Source organism: Neomonachus schauinslandi, chromosome 3 (genome assembly GCF_002201575.2).
Source record: "Neomonachus schauinslandi chromosome 3, ASM220157v2, whole genome shotgun sequence".
NCBI classification, from domain to species: Eukaryota; Metazoa; Chordata; class Mammalia; order Carnivora; family Phocidae; genus Neomonachus; species Neomonachus schauinslandi.
Genome location: NC_058405.1, coordinates 91,811,023 through 91,832,690, shown reverse-complemented (window position 1 = coordinate 91,832,690; position 21,668 = coordinate 91,811,023). Strand labels below are relative to the sequence as shown.

Here is a 21,668-nt window from a genome sequence, read left to right as displayed (position 1 = left end):
CCATCCAATCCATCCATCCACTCACCCATCCAATCCATCCATCCAACCGTCCATCCATCCATCCATCCATCCATCCATCCACTCACCCATCCAATCCATCCAATCCATCCATCCACTCACCCATCCAATCCATCCATCCAACTATCCATCCATCCATCCATCCAACCATCCATCTATCCATCCACTCACCCACCCATCCATCCATAACAAATATTTGTTGAAGCTTACTATGGGTCACTGTAGCAGGCACTTTGATGTATAACACCTCAGCTGCTAGGAGGGATTAAAAGAATTCTAAAATGTGAGTGGCTGACAATAGCCATCAGCTCTAATTTTTGGTTAACTGTAGGTCCTGATCTCCTATGTTTAAGCATCAGGTGATTTTTAGCCTTGCCCTTTACATATCAGCCATTCCTCTGGGGAAGTTCCTGGAGATGGCTTCAGGCTGTGAGGAAAAGGGGGTAGAAATACAGAGGGGCCAGGAGGTGTGGTTTCTACCTTATCCAGGTGCCCACTTAGGAGGTGTTAGGGAACAGACCCTAGAGGTCTCAGACAGCTGGCGCCTGGCACAGCTCCTGCCCATTGCAGGTGCTCAGTGTAGACTTGAGTCTGACTGTCAGAGAAAACTGAGGTCAGAAAGGGGAGGTATCTTGTCCGAGGTCACACAGCTTGCAACTGTTGGTGGGAAGGTGGTAGACTGTGCTAAAGAGTATGGATTTTTGTTGTCAGGCACAGCTGATTTGAGGCCTCATCTGCCTATCAACCTCACTGACCTATCTGTAAATAGAAACTCACAGCTCCCTCTTAGGCTATGTGGCCATAAAGGATGCCATGATGACGTTATAAAGTGCTGGGCACAGGACCTGGCGCGCTGCCAGCCTGAACTGCCAGGGGGAGGGTGGACCTCGGTCTCAGCTAAGAGGCTCCCCACAGCCTCACCTGCCCCAAACATGTCCCTTCTGAGCTCTGGACCTCTCCTCCTCCCTGTGGGAGGTGAGGGCAGGCAGGAGTGGGACCAGAGGGGCAGAGAGCAGAGTTCCGACCTCTGGCCTGCCAGCTGCTGTGTCTGGTCTACACAACTACTGGGAGAGTACATTATTTCCTGCAATTTATGGCCCTGAGTGCCAAGACTGGGCTTGTTACCTGCCCAGATTGTGCCAGGGGGCTTTGTGCGGACCCCTCCCCCTGCAGGGGCTTTGATCTGGGTTACCCGGAGGTCAGTACCAGATCTGTGGTGGTGGATCACCACGCAGACTTTCAGAAGCCAGGAGCGCGTGTCTCCACAGGAGGGGAGGGAGAGGAGAGAGCATGAAGGGAGGGGAGAACACAAATGAGCTGGCAGGTAGTGGGGATTAGCGATAATGACGAAGACTTAGTATCTGATGACAAGACAGATCCGACTTCATTTCTGGGAGATTGTTCTTTGTAAGCTATGATGGCAGAAAGATAAATTTAGATAATTAAAAATTTTAAAAAAAAAACGTGTTTTTTTTTTTTTTTTTTTTTCCCTAACGTGTTTCCCAAGTAGATGAATTTCTTTTGGAAAATGAAAGCTCATCCTCTAGCTAATTACTTGGGCCTCTGCCTTTCCAGCAGGGCCATTCCCAGGAACATCTGGTTAGCTCCTGCTGGCTGGCTGGCTGGGGCTGCAGCGACCACAGAGAAGGATGATAATGAAGAAAGGAGGCTCTCATTAAGAAAAGTAGCAAAAAGTGTTTTTTAAACCCCTCTAGTAAGTCTTTTATAGTGGCAATACCTAGATTGAGCAGCAAAGTCAAGAGTTTGAGTATGTTTGGGAATAAGTAAATGCCAGGGGCTTTTCTTGGTAGCTGCCAGCAAACAGTTGCAAGAAAGGAAGGCTTGGGAATGGTACCCAGGCTTTGGAGAAGATTCTAATCATGTGCTACCCTTATCTGGCACCTTGGGTGAGGACTCCGGAGTTTGACCCTTTTCCTGAGGAGGGGTAAATCATTCCATTCTAGTAGTTGTGAATTAAAGATCTCCAGTCCTCCCCTGAAGACTTCCACTGGCCTAGGACCTTAGGTTTTGATCAACTGGATGATCCAAATGTCTTAGAAGAATTAGGCACCTACTGAGCTGTCATTAATCATTTAGTCTTGCATGTGAATGAGGCTGCGAGACCCACTCCTGAGAATAGGATGAGATCACAGGAAGTGGGGAGAGAACACATGGGCATGGAGGGGTGGAGAAACAGAATAGAAAGATGACCCAAGTGCTAAAGGTGAACTCCATCAAGTTTTGCTTTTTTTTTAAGATTTATTTATTTATTTGAGAGAGAGAGTACGTGTGACTGGGGATAGGGGCAGAGGGAGAGGGGGAGAGAGAGTCTCGAGCAGGCTCCTCACTGAGCGTGGAGCCCGACGTGGGGCTCAGTCCCATGACCCTGAGATCATGACCTGAGCTGAAATCAAGAGTTGGACATTTAACCGACTGAGCCACCCAGGTGCCCCTAGTTTTGCTATTTACAGTAGATTCATAAAGTTCAGTAGGCAAGAATGGTTTTTGTTTTTCCATCCATAAATTGGTGGCACTCTTTCTTTTCCAATCCAGGTGGACACCAAGTATCAAATGCCCACAGGGCTGTTGGAGCTTGTCAGACCCTGTCTAGTAATACCATCTGTTTAGATAACACTGCAGGCTCATGGGAACAAGTCTCTGATGCTAGCTGATGTCCTAGGACATTGGTCAGCTATCTGCTCCACACCCTCCCCTGTTCCTGCCTGGCTTTTGAGCACTGTCTTCCTGGGGTCTAAGCACCTCTGGGGGGCCTGGCTTCCAACTTGCCCCTGCTTCCTCTGGGATTTGGCAGGAGAAACCCCTGGTTTAGTCATCAGCTGTCTTGCTCCCCTCCCCCCGCAGTCTCCCCACATCTCCTGTTATCTGAGGGCAGATTACCCTTCTAGCCTCTGCTCTGGTGGACCCCACTTCGCTTGGACTCCTGCAACAGCCTCTTAACCTCCATTCCCACATCTGCCCCTTGCAGCCCATTTCCCACACAACAGCCAGAGCAGTCGTTTTAAAACCTAAATCAAACATGTCACCCTCCTGGCTTGAACCTCCTCAGTAGCTCCCTGTCACACTTGCAGCAAATTCCAATCTCCTTATCAACACCTAGAAGCCCCCACCTAATCTGGCTCCCACCTCCCTCTCTATCCTTGTGTGGCCTCACTTCCCCCCGCTTATGGCACCCCACCCGGGTCTCCGGTCTGTTCTTAAGAGGACCAAGTCTCTTTCTGCCTTAGGAGTTTGTGCATGCTTGTTCCTCTGCCTGAGATGGGCCCCTCTCTTTCCCCTCTCCGCCAGACTTTTCCAAGATGGATTCCTTTTCACCCTCCAGGACATAGCTTAAATGTCACCTCCTAACAGAGACTTTTTTCACTACCCAGTCTCAAGTAATGTGTAAGAAGACAATTCATAACTACTGACGTGCTTGTTTGTCTACTGGTTTATTATCAGTTCTCTTCTCTGAGCTGTTCACCACTGTGTCCCCAGCTTAGCACACCCGAGGGCTCTGTATCCATCTGAGCAGGCTAGGCTCTGCGGCAGTAACAGACAATTTCCAAATCTTAGTGCCCTCAAACCACAAAGGTTTGTTTCTCGGTCATGCTAAATGTCCATCACAGGTTGGCAGCGGGAGCACTGTGCACACTGGAGGGTCCCAGGCCATGGAGCAGCCACCACCCAAACATTCCCAGTGGCCATACCATAGAGACAAGAGCTATGGGGGGTGTTGCATTGGCAAATAAGTTCTCCGGCCCCCAAGTGATGTATGTGTCCCTTCCACTCACAAGTCACATTGGTTAGAGCCAGTCACATAGCCTCACCCCACACAGGGAGCTAGAAAGTTCCATCCTACCCAGTGCCCAGGAGACAGAAGGGGAAATATTTGTTAAACGGCACTGAAGACTCACGCAATACTCAGTAAATACTTTTGAAGGAGGGAGTGTCTAGAATGTTCTTTCCACAGCTGCAAAGGGTTAGAGGGACCTTGCAGGACCTGCTGGGGATCTTGTATTCCTGTTGCTCAGGCCCCTGGCTCTGCTGGGAGGCAGAGTTCCCTCAAGAGCAGCTCAGCAGACAAGAGCATTCTGAGGCCTGACGTGGTCAACCATAGAGGCAGCCACAGCCGGGGTCTACCAATGCTCTTTCTCTGGTGGGACCTGTTCCTGCGCTGGGGGACAGCCCCTCCAAAAGAGCCCTGCCATTATCCTCTGAACTTACCACACTCCGCTAGGGCCTGGCATATCCAGGAGCTGAATAGATGATCCTACTGGTAAAGTCCAGAGTCTCAGAGTACTGAGGTTGAGGTGGGTAGACAGGTGGTTGGGGGTTGAGAGGCAGATCATCTTGCATCACGTCCTGTTACTAATACAAAGGAATGGCCGTTATACACCCCAGGAAAGGTGAGAAAATCTCCTGTGATTGCTGCGGGTGTAGGGATGGGAGAATCCTGGTCTGTCCATGACCCTGATCTTGTTCCCGGAACTACTCATTTCACTTGGGCAGGATGCTGCAGGCAGCTCACCTGTCTAAACTTCCACTGGATCAAATGGCATCACTCCAGCAGCTCCTTCCCACCAGGCTGCACACAGCATTGGCTGCACAATGGTGGTGTCACACGCTCCCCAGTATCATGGACCTTGGGAGGAAATGCTGTCCCTGGGTTGAGTATACTTCGTGGCCTCTGGTGGCAATCACCCTTAAAGCTAACATTTGTTAACACTCACCAAGATCGAAGCACTCCCAAGTTCCTAGTGGGCATACTGCTCCTATTGGGCAGCTGGGGATACTGAGGCCCACGGAGGTTAAGGAACTTCCTAAAGTAACTGCTTAGTTATATGGTAGAGTCCTCCTTTGACCCTATGCTTCTTGATTCCAAACCTGTGCACTTAATCATTACTCCATAAGAAGAGGTTTGGGTCTGATTCCCCTTCTAGGTTATAAATACTAGGGAACTTCCTTTTTGAGACACCTGTTTCCCTTATCCCTTACAGTACCTAGCAGCATTTCTGCCATATACTTAGCATGCAATGTCTTTAATGTGTATGAGAAAGATAAAACAGAAAATTTAAGGTAGTCTAACACTAGGATACTCTTCCAGTTACATGTTTTTTTTTTTTGTTAAGCCTGCTACCGAACACTGAGGTAAAACTTTTGTGCTTTTTGATACAGCTATTGGTGGAGGGCTGTTAGTTGCTTTTACACAGCAATCTAATCAAGGCACAAAGCGTCTCATATAATACACATGTATTCTAATGTATAATTATTAAGAAGGGAAGAATTAGCTAGCTGCTGTGGATATCAGTTTGAACAAGAGAGTTTCCATCCCTAGAGATTATAGAGGCAGGCATTTACACAATTGTGATACAGTGTGTCGGGCCATGTGCTTTGTGTGAGGGTCAGGGCGGCCACAAATCCTGTTAAGGGGGGTTGGAGAGGATTCAGCTCTAGGGAGGGACGGATAGTTAGGAAAATCAACCCGAGGTGAAATCCTATGTGGATAGAAAATGACAAATTCCCTGGATTTGGAGGACAATGACGGGGGGGGGGGGGGGGGGCCAGGTAACAGGTTGTGGGAGAAAAACCCGTCCGTGAGCTTGCCTGCTGCACTTCCTGCCTCAAGGAACCTGGGGTTAGGATTCTCCCCCTTGTATGTGATCTGGATCGAGTTATTGCTAGACTGGTCAAGTAATTCCGTTACTGCTAATGGGATACCATTTAGCCAAGCGAGTCGTGGCGGCAGGCGGACGTCCCGCTGCCTCAGGTGCCCCCGGCCGGCGTCCGACAGCCGCCTGGACCCTGAGACACGCCCGCGCCGCATCGTAATTTTGGGTTTTTCTATATCGGTCTGCCCCTCCCTTTTGCTTTCCTCTAGTTCGGCCTCGCTCTGACCTAAATCCACGACTGGAGCGCCGTCCACCCGCCCACGCCCAGAGTCCCCGGACCAGCTCGAATCCTCCACTGCAGCAGCGGTCACGCGCAGCCAGTCCGGCCGGGGGAAGGAGGAGGAAGTGGAGGTGGGCGGGGCAGCCGTGCGGAGCCCGCCCCTCCCGCCTACGGCGGCTTCTCACTGGCAGAGCCTCCTCCCAGCCTCCGAGCCCCACTTTGGATTGGCTAAAAGGCTCTCAGGGGGCGTGGCCTCCAGGGGGAGGGCTGGAGCGGAAGGAAAGCGCCCTCTCTCGGGAGGCGGGGTTGCCTAGGCGACGCCGGGGGCGCGCTCGGGGGTGGGGAAGCGAGCCAGGGCTGCTCAATGACAAATCGGCAGGGGACTGCTGGGGTCCGGCCCCGGGAGGAGGCGAAGGAGAGGGCGGGGCAGGTTTAAGAGCAGCGGGACCAGTGCGGACGGCCGAGGCGGCGCGGGACGGGTCCCAGGTGAGGGTGCCAGCGCCCCGACAGGCCAGCTCCGGGCGGGGTGGGGCGCGGGCTGGGGAGGTGGGGTACGCTGCCCCACTCTCGGTGGCCGCCTGTCCCCGCGCTCTGCGTGCAGGCTGTGGAGGGCGGAGGGCGACGCGGGGTTGCCGGCCTCATTCGGCCCCGGCCGGTCCCCGGGAGAAAGCCTCCGAGACCGGCCCGGGGCTGAGGAAATGGGGGCGGCGCCCCAGCCTCTCCCTTTTCGCCGCTCCTTCCCTTTTCCCACAAATGGCCTCTGCTTCCACTTCCTGCCCTTTCGGGCCTCCAGCCGGAGGATGGTACACTTCCTCAGTTCCTAGTTGCCGCTGTGGGCAGGGTAAGAGCTGTAACAGTGTTGCAAAAACTTGTTAGTACCTTAAGAACTTGGGCTGAACCGGGGCCGTGTTCCAAAAGTTGGTTGGTCTGTTTGTTTTGGTCCTGTCTTGCAAGTGAGCCTCAAGTTGTTTCTTTCCCCGCCCCCGCCCCCTTTAGTTCCTTTCTGATAGAGGCTGACACCGAATGTGGCTTCTAATAGGAAGCGCCACCGACTTGATCTGTTTGGCTGGACCAGGCTTCCACTGCTCTTTTCTTGCCCTCTTATAGGTATATGAGGTTATCCGGGTCGTGGTTGGTTCAGAACTGCCAGTGGCAGAGATAGCTGTGCCCAGACTGCTTGTTTGAGCAGTGTCCTTTCTGTGCTAATTTACAGATGAATATTGGAAACGTTGGAGCTTTGATATTGTTATCAGGTGAGTCTTCTGGGGAGAAGAAGTGTGGCTGACGGACTGCTTTAGAATTGCCCCTGGAAGAGACTTGTTTGATTGTTCATTTACGTTCCCTGTGAGGTGATTTCAACCTTTGTAGACGAGGGAACTTTATGCGATGGCCTAGCTTTCTAACCTCATTTCTTTTTAAGTTTTGGGGATGGATAGTGGGCACTGATTGTCAAAGACTATAGCGTATCTTTTAGATGTGCAAATGGCCCACATTCTACAGCTGAGCAGCGAGGTTCTTGGTTGTCAAAGACCCAAACAGGTGAAGGCAATGTTCCTTAAACCTGGAGCAATAGAATTAGAACATGGAAGTTCTCAGAAATGGAGTGACTGTGGAGGTGGCATTGAATATTGGGAAGAAAAGGAGGTCAGGGTGTGAAGACCTAGGTTTGATACTGGTTTTGCAACTTTATTAGGGGTGGGATCTTGAGCATGACTTTTCACCTGTCTGAGCTGGAGAGCACGCAGCAGTGAGAAGGTGGCAATTGTTTTCCCTGCCTGTTAGGAGAACATGAAATTAGGAATGTTGAAGGTGTTCTTTGTGGTAGCGGGGGTGGGATGGAGGTAGGGGTAGGAATAAGGCCAAGGATACACATTCCTTGTGTGTGGTTTTAGTCCTGTCCCCTCGTCTGCTTTCTTCTGACCATGTCTGAGTCTTTCCTTCCTTTTCTTTTCATGGTATTTCCCATGGGAAACAGTGGGGATCTGAAATCCCAGCAAGATTTCCCTAGTGGTACAAACTTTCCCAGGACTTTGTGAATATGGGACCGAGACACATAGGTACGAAGACAAGAATTCAAATGTCAAATGGGATCTAAACGGGTGTTGGTGGAAGGTGGAAGAAGTAGAAAAGTTTTGAATTCTTGAAGGTTCTTGCCTTGGCTGGAGATGGTTTGAGACTCTGGAAATTTGTAAACCAGAGAGTTGAGGTAATCCGTTGTGCCACATCACCCGATCCCACTATGCCTCTTGGCATTCAGTTACTAAATTCCTCTCCGCTCATGGAATTTATGGAGTTAGAAACATCGGTGGAGACCTTTTCTGAAAGCTAAATTTGGAGACAGTATAACAACAGTGTTGGAAGAGATCTTGGTGAACTCTTCTAATGTTCCCAGTGTAACTTGTCTCAAGATGATAGGCAAGAGTCCCACTTTTCATTGGCTCCAATTACTTCTAAACAAAAGCCCCTGCTGTTAGATATGCAAGATGCTTGAGATTTTTTTTTTTCTTCAAGTGGGTATGTGTTGTTGAGAAGTCTGAATCAGAGAGACCAGAGTACCAGAGAAAATGGGACTCTTTCCTAATCACGGGGGAGGTGGGTAAGGAAGAGGAGGGAAATTAACATTTATTGAGCATCAGCTATCCACTTGGCACGGACCCACTGATCTAACCAATATCAGATATGTAGCTGGCCTTGGAGATTTGGCCATGAACTGGCTCTTTTAGCTCCTCAGTTCTTTTGATTACTTAGAAATACAAATATGGGCGTATATGTCTACGTATTCTTAAAGGTTTCAAAAAGGAGAGACCAGTAGGCGAGAGTGGGAAGAAAGATGAAAAGAATGTGGAAGTGGGAAGTCAAAGAGGGAAGGTATTTCAAGTTTATGTTGCTCTTAAAAAAAGGAACTGCTTATAATAATGATAACAGAGTGTTCTCTGTGAACACTCCCAACAGAGAGTGTTCTCTGTGATGGGTGTCAGTGAATCTTTGGGGAGTTTGTGCTTTTTGAAAAAAATTGAAATCTAAATGCAGGAAGTGGTGCTGTTAATCAACACTTGCTAATATATTGTCATTGTTGCTTTTGCCAGGGCTTTGTGGGCAACTTAGCTGTAGTATACTCTAGGCCCACCAGATTGGGAATGGACAGAAAATTTCAAGTGAGGTCTGATCCAAATGAAAACATGTCACGCTATGTAATTTTACTTAGTATATGGCATGAGTTGAAGGAAGTGTAGTAGTTTGGTCCTGTATAGCTGGTCACTTCGTAGTTTGACTGTCTTGAATGAATTTTCTGCTGTGTACTGTATTACCCGAAACGTAACAGCTTCAACAGTGTCTGAAGTTCAGGAATCTGGGGAGCAGCTTGGTGGGTGCTTCTGGCTCAGGGTCTCTTCTGAGGTTGTTGTCATCTGAAGGCTGGACTGGGGTTGGAGAATCTGCTTCCAAGGTGGCTCACTCACATGGCTGCTGGCTGGAAGCTTCAGTACCCCACCGAGTGGGCCTCTCTCCATAGGACGCTTCACAACATGGTAGCTAAGTTTCTCCCCAGAGCAAGTGATCTGAGAGAGGGAGAGAGAGAAAGCAGACAATCAAGATGGAAAGTGTGATATCTGTGTATCTAATTTTGGAGGTGACATACCATCCCTTCTACTGGCACATAGGCCAAACGTGGTACAATGTGGGAGGGGACTGCACGAGGGAGCTTGAGGACCCTTGACATTGTCCGAGGCTACCAAATTTCCTCTCGAAGGTTTAGACCAGACATTACTGAGAAAAATCTTTGTTTCATATGCTTACTAAAGTATGTACTCCAGGAGAATAAAGTGCAGCTGGAGTTTTTACCATTTTAGAAACTTTTAATATTAGACTTTTAACTTTATGTTCTTTCTTCTGGTTCTTCATTGTCAGATGCTAGAATTAATTAGCCAAATATACAGTAGCTTTGGAAATTAGAAATTTAAATCTTGCTGATCCCTAAAGCAAATGAAACAGCTGAGTTTTTTTTTAACTGTAAAAAAAATTGTTAAACAATGATTGCCAAAACGAGTTCCTTAATGAACAGCTTAAAATTAGTCATTAATCATCTGTGTATTTTTAAAAATAAAACTCACTGGCAAAGTAGCTAAAAAAAAATCTTGGAGAACCTAAGCCCTACCCCTCCCCCCCATTATTTTAAATCTTTGGACACTATTTATTGGGCCAGCACTTTTTCATTTCTCTTCTGAAAACCTAATACCTTTTAATTATCCCCTTGGATAGAAGGACTTTATTCTTTTACCTTCTAGATGAAATCTTCCTGAAGTGTCTACAGGTGGAGAGAAGAGGCATCCTGAGCCTGAAGCCTGATTAAATGCCCTCTGAGTTCCCTTCCATCTCTGAAATTTCTGTGATTGTAGTAGTTTCATTTAACAAATATCCTTGGAATGAGTTGAATTTAGAACAAGAGAGTTCATAAGTCATGTTAAAATGTAACTTCAGAAAGCGAAGGCTGGTGAGAGTGGCTTTTGTTCACCCCAGCCCAGCCTAGAGTCGTCACTGGGTGGATTGGACACTCAGCACAACTTGTGTTCCCTTTCTTCCCGTTTTTGGCCTTTTCCCCCATTTGCTGCCCTCGTTTGTGAGCGAGTATCTTTCTTTTCTTTCTCCTGCCTCTCCTATCATCCCACTCCTTCCTTCCACCCCACTCTGTGGGGAAAAACAGGAAAAGATGGGTAGACAGTTATAGAGTGTGGATTAGCTCATCCTCTTCTTAGTAGTGGATTTAGTGAAGGTGGTATCTCTACTCATACTTGCATGTTAAGCCTTTTCAAAATCTAAAATTATATGTGCTCATTCATTAAGTGCTGCCATTTTTTTCACGTCTAAAGGGGTTCTGTACCCACTTCCAAGGCAGGGTGTGTGTGTGGTTTTTTCAGCACCACCGCACAATTCTGACACCAGCTGGGTGTCTACTTTTTGACTCAATTCTGACACTGTTTACTTGGAGACAGCATCAGGTTCCACAGATTAAGGGCCTGGTCCCACAAGACCACACTCCACTTCAGATGCCAGTCGCAAGCCCAGATTGTTACCTGTGCTTCTGATTGACTCACTATAAATCAGAGGTGTTCATAACCCCCTGCTTGGGTTTGATTAACGTGCTAGAGCGCCTCACAGAACTCGGGAAACCCGTTTACTCATTAGATTACCGCTTTATTACAAGGGATATTAAAGGATATGAATCAATAGCCAAATGAAGAGATACATGGGGTAAGGTCTTGAACAAAGGAGCTTCTGGCCTCACGGAGTCGGGGGCCCACCATGGTGGCACGCGGAAGTATCCTGTCTGGTTCCCCAACCTGGAAGCTCTCCCAACCTCCCTTTGGGCTTTTATGGGGGCTTTATTACCTAGACATGATTGATGAAATTATTGCCGTTGGTGATTGATTCAACCTCCAGCCCCTCCATTGTCTCTTGCCTGGCCTGCTGTATCTCCCACATCTGCTCTTGGCCCTTCTGTTTCTCCGCACTCTCGCTAGAGTGAGCTTTTCAACAGGCAGGTCTAATGGTGTCACCAGTTTGCTTGAAGCACTTCGGTGGCTTTCCAATGCCCTCAGTAGAAAGTCTAAAATCCCCAAACTGCTGGGCCTACAGGGTCTTAAATGATCTGGCCCTTTCCTTTCCCGTGTAGTTCCATCTCATGGCGGACTCTGTGTCTTTCTCTCTGCGCCAGGCGGCCACAAGGGTCTTCAGTTACTTGACTGTGTGTCGCTTGCTTCCTCTTGCTTCAGGCCTTCCTAAAAGCAATACAAGAGGAGAGGAGAGCATGTGAAAGGGATCCTAGGTGGGAAGGCACTGGGCATATTCGTGGAACTGAAAGAAGGCAAAGCTGGCTAGCGGAAGAAAGGTCTTGTAGGCCATGGTGACTAGCAGGTTTGGATTTTATTCATGGTGCGCCATTAAAGGGCTTTACGTACGGGGGGCTGTGTGGGGAATAGGTTGAAGAGGGGCTAAAGTGGCCGTGACAGGTCATTTAGGAAGTCGTGGCCCTTCAGTGGTTGGTGCCTGGGCCTAGGGTATGGCAGAGATGGAAGAAGCGGGTTTCAGAGAGGGAACCAGTAGAATTGGCCACGAACTGAGGTGGGGGAGAGGCACGGGGGAATCAAAGATAACTCCAAGGTTTTTGGCTTTAGTAATAACTTGGATACAACTAGTTACTTGAGTGACTGCTAGGTGGGGGATAGCAGAGAAGGGGCAGATTTGAAGCGGGGCAGAAAGAATCAAGAATTCTGTTTTGGGAAGGTTAAGTTTGAGATGCGCGCAGGACACCCACAGTGGGAGAGGTGGCAATTAGGCAGAGGGTCAGGAGTCTGGAGGGCAGGAGAATGCTCTGGGCTGCGGCTTAAAGGTTTGGGAGTTGCTTGTAGAGCGGCCGGAATGGACGAGGCCACTGAAGGAAAGTGTAGGGGTGGGGAGGGTGTAAGACCCAGCTCTGAGGAGGCCGGGAAGAGGAGGAAGAGCCGGCTGGGGAAGCTGCCAGCGAGCTGCCAGAGAAGCAGTGAGCCGGTGGGAGAGCGGGGTGCCCTCGAGGCCAGGGCCAGGCCATATCCGGAGGGAGATGCCGAGAGTGGTGTTCGAACTGGCCTCCTACGGGCCTTCCCCTTTCTAGGCAGTGTTCTCTCACAGTTGCTACAGGCAGGGAGGGACTGGGAGAGGAGAAAGAGAACAGTTTTTATTGGAGTGTGCAACGGGGAGTTTATTGGTGATTCTGACCAGCCCAATTTCAGGAAGTTTTGCTGGGGGGAGGGAGCCACATTAGAAGGGATTTTGTGAATGACGTCATAAGGGAGGGAGACACAGGGCCTTGTTATGCAGAGTGGGGTCCTTGGGCCCCCTACCGACAGTCATCTGGGAGTTGGTTGGCAGTGCTGACTCTTGCTGAATCAGAATACACACACACTTCAGCGAGATTCCCAGGCAACTAAAGTTTGAGAAGCATTGGTATAGATAACCAGGGCTACAGGGAAATTGTGTCACTAACTAGAGGGAGGTATGGCCATCAAAGGGGTGTGTGTGTTTGGGATGAAGATTAAGTAGAGAGTGTCTGTGCTGTCGGGGATGATCCCCTACGGAGGTAAAGACTGATTAATGATGCAGGAAAAAGGGGATAATGGTAGGAATGACGTTCCTGGGCAGGGAGGTAGTGGCACATGGAGTCCAGAGCCTGTGTGGAGTGCTTGGTCTTTGCTAAGAGCAGGAGTGTGCTATCCATATAGCAGGAGACAGGAGGAGGTGGGCATGGATGCTGGTAGGTTTGTAGATTTGGTGGAGGGGCAATGAAGTTTGTCCCTGATGGCTTGTGTTTGGGAAAAATGAGGTGAGGTCATCTGTCCACAGTGAGCATAGGGAAGGTGTGGAGGGGAACCACAGTAAAATTTCTAGGCAGTGTTGAGTGAATGGCCCATTCCTGGTTTGGGATCATAAATGCATTTAATGTGAAGCTTCATAAGGCTGGCTGCAAGAATCTTTTTCCTCTCCAGCAGAGTTGGCTTGCCAGGTGCTGGGGCTGGAAGGGAGCGAAAGAGGCGAGGGCGGGACTGTATCAGCAAGAGGGTTTTCATTCTGTGAGATCTAAGCTGCTGAAGGAGGGAGGTGGGGCCCGGAGGGAGTTAACGCCCAGAGAGAAAGTGCTAGAGGCCAGGGCTTGCCCAGCAGGCAGGACACTGTGGTAGCGGAACTGTAGTGGGTACTTAAGCAAGTGAGCTAGAAGGAAGGAGGAGCTAGAAGGAAGGAGGCTGAGGCTGGAGACTGGGAGGAGACAGCTGTTTCTGATGGTGATGAAGTGCAGGGCCTGAGCACAACAGTGTGACGGAGAATGAAGGAAATGGTTTTCAGAGAAGAGGCCAAGGACTTGGGAGAGGCCGAGCTCTATGACAGTTGTCCATATGAACACAGGGGTCACTGAAGAGGATGACGGGAGATGGGGTAGAAAGGAAGTCTGTGAACTGGAAGCAAATACCAGCAGTAGATGAGGGAAGTGACGAGGTCAAGATGACACGAGGGCAGCCAGGTGGGGGAAAGCGGATTGCCTACGCCTTGAAGATGCAAGAGGAAGGAGATTATTTTTCTGGAGGAAGTCCTCTACTAGAAGTGACAGTGGAAGGGAGGAAAGACACTTTCTTCCTGGCCCTGAGGCACATGGCTGGAGAGGAAGATAGAATCTGCTTAAGATAGGTGTCCCCAGGGCACACCCAAGTCTCAGGGAGAGCTAAAAGGTAGAAGAACGTTCTTGGAAGAGGTGGAGGGTCTTGAAGAGTTGGCTGGTATTCTGGGCATAGGTGGGGTGGGGGGGTGGGGAATGAGTCATTTCAGAGGATGGCTGCAGTCCTGTGGGGAAGGGAATCCTAGTAATGAGGGAAATGGGAGGGGGGGATCGTCTGCACTTCTGGGGGGGGACTGGATGTTCAGCAATATGCTGCCCCCCATGGAGAAGGCAGACCCTCTTCTGGCACTGTAGCTCCCCAGTCATGGCTGGCTGGCTGGCAGCTTCCTTAAGCTCCCTAACCCTTCATACATGACCTAGCGGGGAAGAGAATGAAGGACTTTTTCTTTCTTTCTTTTTTTTTTTTAAAGATTTTATTTATTTATTTGCGAGAGAGAGAATGAGAGACAGAGAGCATGAGAGGGGGAAGGGTCAGAGGGAGAAGCAGACTCCCTGCTGAGCAGGCAGCCCGATGCAGGACTCAATCCCGGGACTCCAGGATCATGACCTGAGCCGAAGGCAGTCGCTCAACCGACTGAGCCACCCAGGCACCCTAGGACATTTTCTGTGAGAGAAATTTCCGGAGCTGCTGGAGGAGATTTAGGGTAGGTCCGGAGATGCCCACTGGCAGTGCTTCTGAAGGTGAGTGACATCGTCTTTTGGGTGATAGAGAAGAGAGAGGGTCTGAAGGGCCTCTGATGATAATACTCCTACTCTTGTTTCCATATTGAAAATGCTTCTGAGGCCCTGAAGCCTTTAGTACGAATTTTCCCATTTGTTCCTTCCCGGTTACCCTGAAAGATAGACAGGGCGAATACTGAGGCTGAGGAGGGTGAAGTGACTGGTCTAGTGATACAGTGAGTGGGCGGCTGAACGAGGTCCAGAGGCCAGGCCTCTTCCTTCCTAGTGTGGTGTTCTGGACTGGTGTCAACTCAGTTCTCAGAGGACTGAGTCTCGGCAAAGGAATCTCCCTGGCCTATTCTTGTCCTTCTTTAAGGACTGGCAGCTCATCCTGCCTTCGAGTAGGTTTGGCTGCTAGACCAACTTCTTTCTCAGGACTTTCTAGAATACCAGAATGATGTCCAAAAACCGGGCAAGTGCTTACTCAGAGCCAGGTATTATATACGATAGGTGTTTTCTCATTTAGTCTCCATAATAACCCTGAGGATACACATGCCCTGTGCATTTTACAGAGGAGACTGAGGCTGAGAAAAGCAACTTCACTAAGGGAACTAAGGGCATTAGCTGCCCAATGGCAGACTCCAGACTTCAAGCCGAATGTTTTTTCTCCTGTCCCACGCTGTCATTGGTGTAGAACTACTGAAAAAAATTGTGGTAAAATATACATAGCATAAGATTTGTCATTTTAGCGATTTTTTGAAAAGAAAGCTCTACACCCAATGTGGGGCTTGAACTCATGACCCTGAGATCAAGAGTCGTTGCATGCTCTACTGACTGAGCCAGCCAGGTGCCTCTCTGTCATTTTAGTGATTTTTAAGTATGAATTAAGTACATTCCCCATGTTGGGCAGTCACCACCATCCATCTCCAAAACATTTTCAGTCATCCCCATTTTGCAGCTCTGTGCTCATTAAACACAAACTCCTATCCTCTCCTCCCTGGCCCCTGGCAACCACTATTCAGCTTTCCATCTCTATGAATCGACGCTTCTAGGTGCCTCATATAAGTGAAATCATATCGTTTTTGTCCTTTTGTGTCTGGCCTATTGCACTTAGCCTCATGTCTGCAAGGTTCATCCATGTTGTAGCTTCTGTCAGAATTTCATTCCCTTTTCAGACTGAATAATATTCCATTGTACAGATAGACCACGTTTTGTTTTCCATTCATTCATCAGTGGACACTTGGGTTGCTTTCACTTTTGACTGTTGTGAACAGTGCTGCTGTGAACATGGGTGGACAAATCTGTTCAAGTCTCTGCTTTCGATTCTTTGGGCTATATGAGAACGGCTTTTTGTGGTCTCTTTCCTCCAGGAACTTGTCCCCTAGTTGCCTGTGCCTTTCTCTCTTTAACGAACTTTCTGATCCATAGTTCTATGTCGTTGATAAAAATTCCAGTATTTCACACCGTGTTTGAAGGTCTTCCCTGCCCCACCCCAGTCCACTAATGAGCAGCCCAGTGTCATGGCTCAGAAGCCAGGCTGCTGGTGTGCTAGCCCTGCTGTAGACTACTTAAGTGACCTTGCAAGTTCTCCAAGCTCTGAGTGTGTGCTATATGCTAGTAGATGCTGTAGAAGTGGAAATAATAGTAGTACATCTCTAAACTGGATTGTATTTGGATAAGTAATTCAGAACAGGGACGTGCGTGCTAGTTCCAAATTTGACCTTCAGCTACTGAGAGATAAAGTGGTTCTATTTTTTTAAAAAGATTTATTTATTTATTTTTGAGAGAGAGAGCGTGAGCACGAGCGGGGGGGGCGGCGGGGGGGGGGGGGGGAAGCCGACTCCCTGCTGAGCAGGGAGCCTGATGCGGGACTTGATCCCAGGACCCTGGGGTCATGACCTGAGCCGTGTGCAGAGGCTTAACTGACTGAGCCCCCCAGGCGCCTGAGATAAAGTGGTCCTAATGTCTCTGAGGCTGCCTTTGCAGGTGGAAGGAACTGGAGTCTGTATACATTGGTAGACCTCTCCAAGGCCAGTGAAATTCCCAGATTCCATTGGGGCTGAGGGTATAGTGGGAGAGGGCTTTATTTCAGAAACAACTGTATACTTAAAAAAAAAAAAAATCAGAGCTTTCAAATTACCTCCCACTGTAGTTCAGTTGCTTTGTAGTTCAGGAAAGTCATCATAGAAATGAATTAACTTTTCAAAGTTTACCAGTTACCAAATATCCTCTTAAGACCAGATCTCTCAACCCAGATGGAGAACTCGGTTACTTTTTCCAAGTACTGAGCGTCTCCTAAGTACCAGGCACGCTGAGCACACAAAGATGAATGGGCAGCCCTCCGTGTGGTGGGAGAGACAGACCTCACCTAAGAGGAAATGACCGGTTTATCTCCATGCAACAGTAGCCTTATCGGCAGGCACGGGGCCCCACTTATGAGAGGGTCAGCCACGCTGGGGGAGATCTAGGAAAGTGGCGGCGGAAGTATTTAGACTGTCAAATTACGGGTGATCCTTGAACAGGCGGAAGGACGGCGGTCCTGGCAGAGGGAATGACATGTGCATAAGGGTACAAACTAGAAGCAGAGTGCTTATGGTGAGTGATGTCAGAGCCTTCTGGTTTTTGTTTTAGTTAATTTAACTTTTGTTCATTTAGGTGTGTGTGTGTTTTGGTGGGAGAACATACAAAGAGATATTCATTAGGGAGCAGAAAGACCTAAAACAAATTTCCTTAGGCACCCGGGAGCACTAATTGAAGTTGTTTTGCAGATTTAGTTTCAGAAAAAACCAGCAAAAGACTGGAAAGGAACTTAGATCATTGAATTCAACTTCCTTATTTTTATAGACATGGAAACTGAGTCATATGTGTACGACAGTATAAAAATATTCTATCCACTGGTGCTAATGACAATAGCAGTTGTACAAGGGGAGGGAAAATTGAGTTTCCTTCTTTTTTTTTTTTTTTTTAAGATTTTATTTATTTATTCATGAGAGACACAGAGAGAGAGAGAGGGGCAGAGGGAGAAGCAGGCTCCCAAGAAGCAGAGAGCCCGATGCGGGACTCGATCCCAGGACCCTGGGATCATGACCTGAGCCGAAGGCAGACGCTTAACCATCTGAGCCACCCAGGCGCCCGAGTTTCCTTCTTTAAGTAAGTATGTGTCGGCAAGGCTGAGCACACAGAAAGAGAAACGCGGAGAACTCTGATGACTTCAGTTGTGTCTTCCCGGGACTCTCACTGCTGGAGGGCCCTAGTCAATGAAAAGCAGTCAGAAAACACAAGTTTACCAAATTGAGAAGTCAAGACTGAGTGTCTTCATTTAATAGAAAGATTTAGCAGAGGTTCAGCAGCAGCCCTAGTGAGTTTGTCTGTGGAGAGATTGTTCGCTAACCGATACACATTCTTTACCAGGTGACCAGCAGTACCTGGAGCCGAGGGGCTCTGAGCCATGTCACATGTTATTCCGGTCGCTTAGCCCATCACGTTGTGCTCGTCCCTGTAAGGGCCTGTGCCCCTTTCTCAGAATGTAAAGTCCTAGGAGAGATGGTCAGTCCGAAAAGGCACTGCCAATTGAGTAACAAATGTTCAAAAATCCTCTCAGAAATCCTTATTTACATCAGTGGGTGAAATGATGGGATTCTTATGAGTACTAGGTTGCCCTCATTTTTATAGTGTCCTTGGTATAACCGTGGGGAGTTGGCCTACTGTATTGAAATACCAGACCCCAAGACAATTTTTTGTTTACTCTGAAACTTGTTTAATAAATAAACTCACTTTACTTGATGATCTGGAAGTCTCTGTTTTAAGGGCCTGTGTTATAATTAATAATGACAACCCCATAATAAGTTCAAATACATATTTAAATGACAACCTTAAGAGAGTCAAAGTCATTAGTGATAAATCCATAAAGCTTAAAAAATAGAAATTCATGTCATCCATTTGCCCAACTTGGCTTGTGAAACAAGGAAATGATGGCTTAAACTTTTTAGGTGTTTGGCCATAAGTAATGGAAATAAGATATGGGTGAATCCAGGTGTTAAGTTTACACAGCATTCTAGATTTTATGATGACCATAGTTTGGGTCAACTTTATGTTCTTTAGGCTGCAGCACGGTTTATGTGATAAAAGGGAAATATTCCTACCGTACAAGAGCATAAGAGGGCAAAGGGCAGACCTGGAGCCCCGCCTCATGGATCCTTAATAATGGAAGAAATAAGGGAAAAGCCCATAAGCAGAAAATGAAAGGAATTGCAAGTTGTGATCAGTGCAGTGAAAGAAGCCAAGGGGCCGACGTGGAGGATGAGAGGGTCTACCTGAGGTGCGGGGGTCCTGGGAGGCCTCTCCGAGGAAGTGACATTTAAGTTGAAAGTTATAGGAGAAGGAATCCTGTTGTCAACCGTGAAAAGGCTCCGGGTTGGGAGGGGGTGAGGCGGGCAGAGTAGTAGGTGGAGAAGTGGGAGAGGTGGAGCCTAGGGATGGGGGAAGAGCAAGTGGGTTCTGGAGACTCCATCTGAGCCCCTGGAGCAGGCTTTATTCTCGGACACGCGGTTATGTGAGCCAGTAAATCATTGTTTTGCTTAAGCTCCTTTCAGTTGGGGTTTCTTTCATTGTGGACAAGAGTTCCAATCCTGTAAGGGGGCAGAATATTTGAATTCCCTGGAAGCACCTGCAGCTGGAATTGCTGTTTGTAGAGCTCATGCTTTATTCATGCAGAACGAAGTATTTTTGTGTCATTATATTTTCCCTCTGGCCCTGCCTGGGTCCGATTCCTTGGACTTGAATTGTATGTGTATTTCAAAGCCATTACGTATAGCCAGTTGGGACTCTCTTGGTTGGAAGTGATAGTAACGTAAGGTACATGAGCTCACACCACAAAGGGGAATTTATTGGGTGGACACCAGTACATGTCACTGACTCAGCGGAAAGATGAAAAAGCAAGCCCAGGAAGGGGCCAAGGATACGGCTGGGACTCAGGAGCCTCTGGAACCAGCCCCCTGAATGCTGCCAAGATGATCCCTGTGTTTCCTTCCCATGTGCTGACTTTGTTTCTCCTTCTTGCTGTAGATCGGCTTTTGCTGCTTGGCCAAAACACATAGCTGCCAGTTTGCAAAAATGAGTGGCCTGTAGACATTCTTTGTTTGCTCACAGTGCTTTTAAAAACTGATTTAATTATTAACATTTAAAAAGGGAGATTGTACATAAAATTCCAAATTTCTGGCATTTCTTAAAGAATCACAAGTTTGACATTCCTAAATCTCAGCAATCAACAGGTGCTTCTTCTGGGAAGGGCAATGCATTGTCCAAAGGGCCACCGGAGGGCTGCTGCTCTCTTTTGCTGGGGGCTCCTGGTCCCAGCTGTAGCTGTCATGGGCCTAGCTGCTCAGTTTTGTACCCATTCCCTAGCTTGGGGCCGGCGCCCTCCTTGGGATCAGTCGGTTTGTCCCAGGGGATGGGGCCACCTACTAACCTGGCATGTCTTATCTTCCTCACCCCTCTCTCCGGTCCTGTAATAACCACGTGGATGATGGAGGGGAGCAGTTTCTAGAAAAGAGATGCTAGGCAGACAGTAAATACCTTAAGTTATGTATTTGGATAAAGTTGTGTGTTATTTGGTGAAATCTTTTTAAACTCATTTTTACTGATGTACGTTTGCCAAAAGGGCCCGTTATTCTTAATATAGTTAACATACTTTAAGTAGTCCTCTGCTTTTTTATCTTGGAGGAGAGCTGGAAGACTTCATAGAAGCCTTTGTCATAATTCAGTCCTGTGACTATGCCCATCAAAACTAAGCATTTCAGCTGGAACTCAGGATGTAACATGGCTTATCCATTTGTTTTTATGGATGATTCAAGCTAGGATTGCAAAAAGTTGCTACAGATGTACCAACAATCTTCCAAACCTGATTTAATAAAAATTAAAATTTAGATATTGATAGAATTTGGTGAAGTATTTAAAAAAATATTTCCTGGTTTCTAGAGTTTCTGTTCTGTTCTAACTTGTGAAAATCTAAGAACACATTTTCAAATCAGAATCACTTTTTTTTTTTTTTTAAAGATTTTATTTATTTGACAGGGAGAGACACAGTGAGAGAGGGAACACAAGCAGGGGGAGTGGGAGAGGGAGAAGCAGGCTTCCTGCTGAGCAGGGAGCCTGATTCAGGGCTCGATCCCAGGACTCTGGGACCATGACCTGAGCCAAAGGCAGACGCTTAACAACTACTGAGCCACCCAGGTGCCCCAAATCAGAATCACTTTGTTTCTTTAAATGTATTTCATTATTTGAAGTGAGTCTATCATTTTAAGTCTTCATTATTTTGTCCTATCTTTGGTAAAATTCTATGCTTTCCCAAGACAGACAATCTTTTAAAAAAATTCTTTCTAATTTGCCCAGGGCTCACCTATTTCTGAAGACTTTAAAACCATAGAGTGAATTTATGGAAATTATTGTACTTGAATTTGAAGAACAGGAGATCGATAGGAGACTGTAGTGTGAAAAAGGGTCTGTATTTAGGAAGGAAATAGGAAGAGGAAAATATTCACTTGTGGACTGACTGAAAACTAAATGCCTCTAGGGATGACATTAGATTGATTATATTTTGTCATCACCACCCAGATACTAGAAAACTCATATGAAAATTTTTTTTTTGAAAACTCACAAAAATTTTTGAATCGGATTGTGAAAAGTGTATCAGTTTTCTTAAGATGGCAACGTAGCATGGCCCTTGCAAAAACAAAGGTGATAGGAGAGTGTTCATTGTAAGACTGTTGACTAATAGAAAATAAGAATTTCATTTGAAGGTAGGTTCATGGTGCCATCCTGATGCGTGTTCTACTTACAGAATTAAGGTGAGAAAATGGCTCCGACCTTAGTTAGTGAATTCAATTAATATTTAAGTGTGTTT

The 21,668-nt window shown here is 47.6% G+C and overlaps 1 protein-coding gene across 3 annotated transcripts in view; it reads left to right on the top strand.

Moving 5' to 3' along the window:
• Positions 1-6,214: 6,214 nt before the first annotated feature.
• RALB (RAS like proto-oncogene B) overlaps positions 6,215-21,668 on the top strand; it is a 44,329-nt gene continuing 28,875 nt past the window's right edge. Inside the window, exon 1 of one of the 3 annotated variants that reach the window (XM_021695820.1) lies at positions 6,215-6,393. The gene's annotated coding sequence lies outside the window, so the exon portion shown is untranslated. Of the gene's footprint in view, positions 6,394-6,720; positions 6,749-7,126; positions 7,161-21,668 lie in introns of those variants that run through there. The other 2 variants (XM_021695822.1, XM_021695821.1) reach the window with 2 other exon arrangements.